This window comes from Pelmatolapia mariae, linkage group LG3_W (assembly GCF_036321145.2).
Source record: "Pelmatolapia mariae isolate MD_Pm_ZW linkage group LG3_W, Pm_UMD_F_2, whole genome shotgun sequence".
NCBI lineage: Eukaryota > Metazoa > Chordata > Actinopteri > Cichliformes > Cichlidae > Pelmatolapia > Pelmatolapia mariae.
Window position 1 is genome coordinate 29239042 of NC_086229.1, and position 9810 is coordinate 29248851.

Genomic DNA, 9810 nt, shown 5'->3' on the forward strand with positions numbered 1-9810 from the left:
GTCGTCATGAATTCCCTCTGACTTTTGCTGTTTTGCTTCCACCACGTTAAAAATCACACTTCATACACAGCTCTTTGTGTGTACTTGAAGAACAGTGTCCCGTCTCAAATTTCTGTTTTCTGCATTATTCATTCGCTTATTACCCACCAGTCTACCGTTGTTTACAGCGCTGTCAGCCGCTGTCTTTTTCTTTTCTTTTTCTTTTTTTCACTTAAATGACCTCGGACAAGAAAGCCTAATTTCTGCTGTTCAATACTGAAGAAATTTAAACTTTTTAAAATTATGCAAAATTACAGAATATTGCAGAATATTTTTAAGGTTATCTACTATAAAAAGTCAGGTCAGAAAAGTCTCCTTCATGTTTTTCTGTGTTTTATTCTCAGTTACTTTCACACAAAGGCATCTGCTGTGATGTTCACAATTCTGATGATTATAATATTTCTGACTGTCTGAGGCTAAATTGAATCCAATCAGGACTTTGAGAACCGGAATCGAATGGATTATAGAAATCAGAGATGATACCCAGCCCTAGTGAGCAGCCTAGGCCTGACAGAAGTGGATGTAGCTGTGGGTAATAAAAAAAGATGAAAAGAACTATTGATAACTTTTTTGTTAAGTTAAAGCCTGATCCATCTGAAATTCATAGCCAGCTCTGACACGGTGCCATCAATCTTTGAATGCTGAAAAAGCAGCAGTGTATCCAGAAAACACATTATATGCTGCAATAAATGCACTGCCCAAGTGTCCCCTCTCCCCACTGCCTTTCTTCAGCATGCAACAGCAAACAGGTCGTCAGAGGAGCCAAGATGATGATTAAGTTTAACATTTTCTACAATACTGACAAAGCACTTTAAGCACAAGTTTGTTAGTTAATAATTTAGAAATGAATATTGTCTGTATGGACTTCCCCCAAAAATTGTGCAAATGTAAAACTGCGGTTTGAAACATTTGAGTACGCCTAACTTTTGTGCCGGTGCGCCCATGGCAAAAAGTTAGTCTAGAGCCCTGAACTCCAAGACAACATAAATGCATATAATCCAATTTAAACACTGTAATCATCTCAACTATACCAGCTACAGGAGACAATGTTTGATGTTGTATGTCTTCCATTTTCTAATAATTGCTCCCACAGTTGATTTCTTCACACCAAGCTGTTTACCTATTGCAGATTCAGTCTTCCCAGCCTATGATGAAAATTACAGGCCTCTCTCATCTTTTAAATGGGAGAACTTGCACAATTGTTGGCTGACTAAATACTTTTTGCCCCATTGTACATCTCTATCTTTCACCACACTGACCTGCAGTAAATCCTTTCCAGCTACAGCTGTCTTTCCAGCCAATTCTCTGCATTGCATGCCTAATAGCAATGCAGGGAATTGGCTACAGTGTTGGCTTGATTTGGTTGTAGACAATTCTTCCTTAGTGTCCTTTCCTATAAAATCCCTGGATGTTTGGCAAGGCTAAGTTACCTCAAAACATGGCCTGTGCCTAAGAAAGTACAGCATTTTTCCCCATTTTGAAAGATGGGAAGGAAATCCTGTACTTCCTGAAATATAGATAGAGCAGAGCTCTGATAGGAGGATCCTTTGGTTAATGAAGATCTCAGAATCCCAAAAGGTGGGTTTTGTTCTTTTGGATTTAACATTTTCAGTGGAAGAAACATTTTGTCATTTCATCAGAGTGAAGAAATGTTCCTCCCACTGAAAACGCTCCAGATGAACAGAATCCACTTTTTGGGATTTACTCACCTGGATGATTGAGCATCAAGCATCAACACAAGAGCTCAGAATGTTTCTTCAGCTCACAGCGTTTAAAGGCATCGTTTACTCACCTGAGGAGGATTCGGTCCAGGTGTATCTGAGGTGTTAGAACAGCTGTGCTAAAGGAACAGAAATACAGAAAAGACCCACGAGAAGCAGAGACCTCAGTCTGACCCTGAAAACAGAAAACAAACAAAGGAAAAAAACAAAGATGATGTTCCTCGGGACGTCAAAGTGGACTGGAAACACCGAAATATGATGGTCCATGTGTATCAGAGCAATGAACACCAGCAGCTCTTACAGGACCAGGATCACAGAGACCACACAGAGATGAATGAAGATCCTCTGAGAACTAAAGACTTCAGTCTGAAACTGAAAGACCCCCGACTTAGTGACCATGGTGGCTACACCTGCACCGTCTACAACAAGGGTGGATACATCCTGCTACAGAAAGTAGTGTTACTAAATGTCACAGGTGAGAAAAATATTCTGAATCCCAGATGTGTAAACCTGTGTGTGGGTCCAGCTGTTTTCAGCTGTGTGAGAATAAAAGCTGCACAGCTGTTTGTGCAGCTTCACACATCAACAACTGTCTGGTATGAAAACACCACACAGCCAGAGAGGAACGTTCTGCAAAGAGTCATAAAGTCTGTGGAGAGGATTATAGGAACAAAACTTCCTTCCATGGACTCTCTGCACACACAATGCTGCCAAAAAAGAGCAGAGAGAATTATCAGGGACTCACACCATCCAGCTCACTCTCTGCTCAGACACAAAAACTGCAACACAATCTGAGACACAACAGAGCGGACATCATCATCACACACAGAACAAGATTATTCAACAGCTTCTTCCCCACAACTGTCAGACTGAATATGCCACAGTCAGACTGATGGCAAACAAAAAACACAGAACACTTAAACTAACACAGCACTTCTTAACCTCATTTTGAATGTATGATCGGTTCACTGACTAATGTGCAATATACTCACAACAGACTTGTGCAACAGATTTGTGAAAAATGTGCAATATTATGAGTGCAATACTAGGAAGTGTATTACAACACTCTCTGGACAGTTTTTTATGTACATAGCAAATAATATGATTGCACCACTTCTTACTTTCTTTCTATCTTTCCTTTTTAGCTGCTCTGTCTTTATATTGTAAAAAGTGTGACTTGACCTGGAAAGCTCTGCACAAGAATTCCAATGTTGGTCCTGTGTGCAAATAAAAATCTTGAATCTTGAACACACAAACAGTTCAGCTCCAAGTCAGAGAAACACTGAAAACAGGAGTGAAGAGCTGCTGGTTACACAGCAGAGGACATGATGGAGGATCAACCTCACTGATGTCTGTCTGTTTCATGTTCTGCTGCCAGTTCTGCAGGTGGAGATGATGGAGGTGACCCAGGGGGAAAAGTCTGTCCTTCTAACCTTCAGAATCAAAGACAACCTGCCTGTGGATGTAAGTCTGCTGTGGAGATGTGAAAAAGTGACGGTCCATTGGTGGGCAAGAGACAAAAACAGGGCGTTGTTGGAATGCTACTACGCAAGTAACCCTGGCGGAAGGGGTTATATGAATAGGATGAGGGACCTATGGATTCTTCGATACCCAACATCCACAATGACGGCAAAACAACTAGTAGCTTAGTGTTCCAACATTCAAAAGAAGGGACTTCTCTCACAGCTAGAGATTGATGAGGTACAACATAAATGCTACGGCAAGGAGGAGTCAGGACGCCAGGTCAGGGGGGAGATATCATCACCCCCACCCGAGATTGGGTACCAAGCCCCAAGTGCGATAGGAGAAGGATCATTGAGTGCGAGAGGAACTGACCTGAAAGATAGGATCATGGCCAAGCTTGAAACCTGGACCCCCCGTAGCCAGTTACCAAGATTACGTGAAGTACCCTCAGAAGGTCTGCTAGATGATGTTAATGCAGCACTACGGACGTTACCTACAGACACGATTACCGACACTAACAAGCTGATCTACAATACGGCAGCAGTGATCAGTGAGATGCTTGGCTACAAGTTGAACAGCCACAAGGGAGAGTACCCTCCATGGAGAAGTAGGCTAGAGGCTAAGATCAAGGTAGCACGGAGGGAGGTTAGCCAACTAACGGAGCTGCAGAAAGGTGCGATGAGGAAGGTGCCTAAGAAGTACAGGAAGCTGTCCATACCTGAGGCCTTGAAAACTGCCAAGCAACGACTCACAGCCTTGGCCAGCTGCTTGAAGAGATACACCAGAGAGATAGAAGGCAGGAGAATAAACCAGCTGTTCTCCACGGAAGCAGCCAAGGTGTACTCTCAGTGGCAAGGGAACAATATGAGAACAGCACCACCAAGGCTGGAGGCAGAACAATACTGGAAGAGCATATGGGAGAAGGACACAACCCATAACGGCAATGCTCAGTGGCTAGTGGATCTGAGGGCAGACCACAGCGACCTCCCCGAACAGGGTCCAATAACCATCACAGTGGCAGATATCCAAGAAAGGGTCTCCAGTATGAAGAGTTGGACAGCACCAGGGCCCGACATGGTTCACGCCTACTGGCTGAAGAAGCTGACTGCATTCCACGAGCGCCTGGCAGCACAAATGAACCAGCTGCTAGTTGACGAGAGACACCTGGAATGGCTAACCGAAGGCCGGACAGTAGGACCCCCAGAAGGGACCGTCTCCTCCAACTATCGACCAATAACCTGCCTCAGCACCACGTGGAAGCTCCTGTCAGGCATCATAGAGGCTAAGATGAACAGGCACATGGGTCAATACATGAGCAGGGCACAGAAAGGGATGGGCAAGAATACCAGAGGCGCAAAACACCAGCTACTGGCAGACCAAGCAGTCAGCCGAGACTGCAGGACCAGACTGACCAAGCTGTGCTCTGCCTGGATTGATTACAAGAAGGCCTATGACTCAATGCCCCACACCTGGATCCTGGAATGCCTAGAATTGTACAAGATCAACAGGACCCCGAGAGCCTTCATCAGGAACTCAATGGGGATGTGGCGTACAACACTGGAGGCCAACCTCAAGCCCATAGCACAAGTCACCATCAAGTGCGGGATCTACCAAGGAGATGCTCTGTCCCCACTGCTGTTCTGCATAGGCCTTAACCCCCTCAGTGAGATAATTGACAAGACTGGCTACGGATACCGACTACGGAATGGAACAGTTGTCAGCCACCTCCTGTACATGGATGACATCAAGCTGTATGCCAAGAGTGAACGAGACATCGATTCACTGATACACACTACCAGGATATACAGCAATGACATTGCAATGTCGTTCGGACTGGAGACGTGTAGTCGGATGGTAACAAAGAGAGGGAAGGTAGTCAGAACGGAGGGGATCAAACTACCAGAAGGCAACATTGCAGACATATATATATATGTATACATATATATATATATATATATATATATATATATATATATATATGTATATATATATGTGTGTATGTATGTATGTATGTATATATGTATATATATATATATACATATATACATATATATATATATATATATATCACAACAACAGTCACTTCCAGCTGGTTTTGGATTGGTCACTACATGCTGATCTGGAACAAAACCAGCTCTAGAGCAGGTTAGGTCTACAGCATCTGTTTCCATGGCGATTTATCCCAGTAAGCAGTGAACACCTCCATCGTACAGAAATCCCAGAGTGGAGCCTGAAGTTACCTGGATAAGAACACATCCTGTTCATAGTACAGACCTCTGAGGGTTACACAGCAGAGCAGACTCACAGTTTGTGACACAGACACACAGAGACCGATTAAAAAAACACAGAGACAGTTTAAAAAGTCAAAGTGCATCAGAAACACAAACACAATCCAAACCCTGCTGGAAACACACAGAGGAGGGAACACAGCACAATAAACACACACAGGGACCATTAAAGGAAGTGGACACAGCTGAAGGTCATGATACAGGGAACTCAGAGTAGAACTATCAAAATAAAACAGGAAATAACCCAACAGCAGTAACTCTAGATGATGGAGGATCACCATCACTGACATCTGTCTGTATGTCTCATGTTCTCCTCTCAGTTCCTGACGTTCAGATGTCGGAGGAATTGTGAAGTTACAATTCTTTTCTTTAAAAAGCATTTTTATTTTTGTATATAAATAAATGCTGTTGTTGTGCTATGGGATTGTATGTTTCAATTTTACTTATAATGTGCCAAATCACTACGACAGGCGGCTCAATGCAATGCCGTCCAGAGTAAGGATCTTGTTAGACAGTGTTTCTAAGATTTTTACGCTCCGTTTTGTGGTGGCAGATTTCTTTTTTCATATATTAATCACATATTTAATTATATCACATTAGTTACAGTAATATCACCGTCTGGCTGTTCTGTCATTGGAACTCCGCGTCTGTCAGGACGTGGTGGAGGACTCGCTGTTGTTTACCAGGACAGACTCACATGCAAACTGATGTCCTCGGACTTCTTTTCTTCATTTGAGTCACAGATGATGAAGGTCGGTTCTCTGAAAACCTTTTACTGTATTTTAATCTATCGACCTCCTGGACCTGCTGGGGTCTTTCTAACTGAATTTAACGATCTTCTGACATCGATCATTAAATTGGAGAAGGTTGTAATATTGGGAGACTTCAACCTTCATATTGATGACGCTTCCTGTAACACTGCTGCTGAGCTCATCACTATCACTGAGTCTTTTAACTTTAAGCAGCATGTTTCTGGCCCCACACATACAAAGGGCCACACACTGGACCTTGTTTTCTCCCTGGGTTTAAATATATATGATGTATGTGTGGAGGATGTCCAAGTGAGTGACCATAGCTGCATATTCTTTAATTTGTCATTTTACGTGGATCCTTCACCTCCTAAATTGATGATCCAAAGGCGGATTATAAACCAGGATGCTGCTGGAAGGTTCACTGCCATGTTTGACCCTCGCATGGCTCAAAATGACGTTGATTCACTTATTTTGTCTTTTAACAATCAATGTAAATCTATTTTAGATGCGGTGGCACCTCTGAAACAAAATGTTGTCCATTCTTCACATTTCTGTCCTTGGATAAATGAAAATATTCGAAATTTTAGGAGATATTGTCGCAAATTAGAACGTTTATGGAAGGCTTCCAAGCTTGAGGTCCATAGGATACATCTCAAGGAATCAATTTTCTTACTTAATGACATGATAAAAAATGCCAGAACTGAATATTTTGCTAATCTAATAGCTTCAAAAAAGAAAAATCCCAGAGTATTGTTTGATACAATTAAGAACATTGTCTCTCCTGATGTTCCTCATGTACCAGTCTATACTAAATCTGATTGTAATGACTTTTTAAACTATTTTGTTAATAAGGTCGCTGCCATCAGGTCTAATATTTCTCCATCATCCTCTCAGTATCACACTGACACGTTGCTTACCTCTGACACCTGGTCCTCTTTTACTCCTGTCACCTTGCAGGACATCAGTGCTCTACTCGGTCGAATGAAACTGACTTCAAGCCACCTTGATGTACTTCCTCCATCATTTTTCATTAGTGTGTTTGACTCTATTGGCCCCTGTATTCTGGAAATAATTAATATTTCTCTTGATACTGGCTCAGTTCCCAGCTATTTTAAACAAGCTATTGTTGAACCAATATTAAAGAAACCAAATTTGGACCCATCTCTTCCAAGCAGTTACAGGCCAATATCAAAATTACCATTGGTGTCAAAGATCTTGGAAAAAATAGTTGCAGAACAACTTAACAACTTTTTGGAGAAGAACAATGTTCTGGACATTTTCCAGTCTGGTTTCCGCAAATTGCACTCCACTGAAACCGCTTTGCTTAAAGTATCTAGTGACATTTTGATGGCAGCAGACTCTGGAGAGTACACCGTTCTGGTTCTGTTGGATCTCAGCTCTGCTTTTGATACTGTTGATCACAGCATCATGATAAATAGGCTGAAGGACTTGTTTGGGATCACTGGTGTTGTTTTAAAATGGTTTATGTCGTATCTGTCTGAGAGATCCTTTACTGTCTGTATCAATCATGTGTTGTCTGAAACGTCAGTTCTGCCTTCTGGGGTACCTCAAGGATCTGTTTTAGGTCCGATTCTCTTTTTGCTGTATATACTCCCTCTAGGCCAAATTATCAAACGTTACAGTAATATTTCTTATCATCTCTATGCTGATGACATTCAGTTATACTGTTCTTTCAAAGCTTCTGAGTTTTACAAATTGTCTTGTTTAAATAATTGTCTGTCAGAAATCAAACAATGGTTAAATGACAATTTCCTTCAGTTAAATGCAGATAAAACAGAAACCTTGATTATTGCACCTGATCACATGCTCTCAGAAATTCAGCAGCATATCAGTTTTTTAGACCCTTCATTTCAGTCGAGTCTCAGAAACTTAGGTGTTATATTTGACAGTTCAATGTCTCTTGAGAAACACTCAAAACAACTTGTCCGGAACTGTTTTTATCATCTAAGAAACATTTCTAAACTCAGACTACTAGTGTCAAAGACAGAACTTGAGATGATTATTCATGCTTTTATTTCTTCTCGTTTGGATTATTGTAACGGTCTTTTTACGTGTCTCAACAAATCTGCTCTGGATCGCCTTCAGTCTGTACAGAATGCAGCGGCAAGACTTTTAACTGGTACAAACAAGAGGTCTCACATTACTCCAGTTTTGGCTTATCTTCATTGGTTGCCAGTAAATTTTAGGGTTCATTTTAAAATTTTAGTTGTAACCTTTAGAGCTCTGCACGGTGAAGCTCCCCAGTATATCTCTGACCTGTTGAAACCTCATGCTTCATCCCGAGCACTTAGGTCTTCAGGTCAGAGGCTACTGGTGGTCCCACGTACTAGGTTTAAAACACGTGGGGATCGGGCTTTTCAGGCACTGGCACCTAGGCTGTGGAACTCCCTGCCGTTGTCTTTACGCTGTCTAGACTCTACTGACTCCTTTAAAAAGCAGCTGAAGACATTTTTATACAAACGGGCTTTTAATTAATTTTAACTTGTGTGTCTGATCTTATTGTGAAGCACTTTGTGATTTTTATCTGTGAAATGTGCTATATAAATAAATTTTACTTACTTACTTACTTACTTTCTCACTTTACCATAGTAAGAGCACTCCTGCCACTACTTTACATGCATGTGGAAAGTTAACACAGTGAGGCCATTGTAATGGGAGACATTAAACAGATAGTGAGACTTATTCTGCTTATCAGGGATGTAAATCCTTAGGTGAAGGCTAAGCAGAAAACAAGGTCATAATTCTCTCTGTGCGGGAGGAGGTATTGTTTTTTTTTACACTTAGACATGCTCGGAACCGGGCCTAATATGTGTTTTGGGGTTGTTGTTGGGTTTTTTTTGTTTGTTTGTTTTTTTGTAACAGTGCACTTAGGAAAAAACCTGCCAGGTATCATCCCTCTGGGGGTGATGTTTTGTGTGTTGATGATTTAAAAGCAGGCCTACAAGATTGGGAGCAAAAGCGCTATAAAATACTTTAATTGAGAGCAAATATAAGGTGAGCTTCTCTAGATTACAACTGGCTTCTGAGAAAATTCACCTACCTAGGACGCTGACCATATTAGATGGTAAGTCCTGTGTTTAAAAGGATTGTAGCGATTCAATCCATTTTAAAAGCAGTAAGAATTGTTTTTGTTTTTTGAATGACGAAATATTGCTGTCAGTGGATATTTATATTTGTGCGCGGTTTTCCACTGTCAGCAATGATCGTTATGAATGCATGTGACTAGATGAATGCATGTGATTAGTATAAATGCAAATGCAGAGGACTGTGACGGGACTGATGATGTGGACTAAATATGACTGACTTGAAATTGAGAAGACAGTAACTATTTTAGGATTAGTCACTTCTAATACCTAATCCACCCAAACAGTGAAAAAGGGTGGATGTGTGTGAGTTTGTTTGCTTGTTTTTGCAGAAGCAGAAGGATGACAGAGACCAGAGGAGAGACTGTAGGTTTACAGAGTGTGGGCAGACTTAACCCTTTATCTGCTACTTTTCTGTTTTACTGATTTTGTGTGAAAGAAA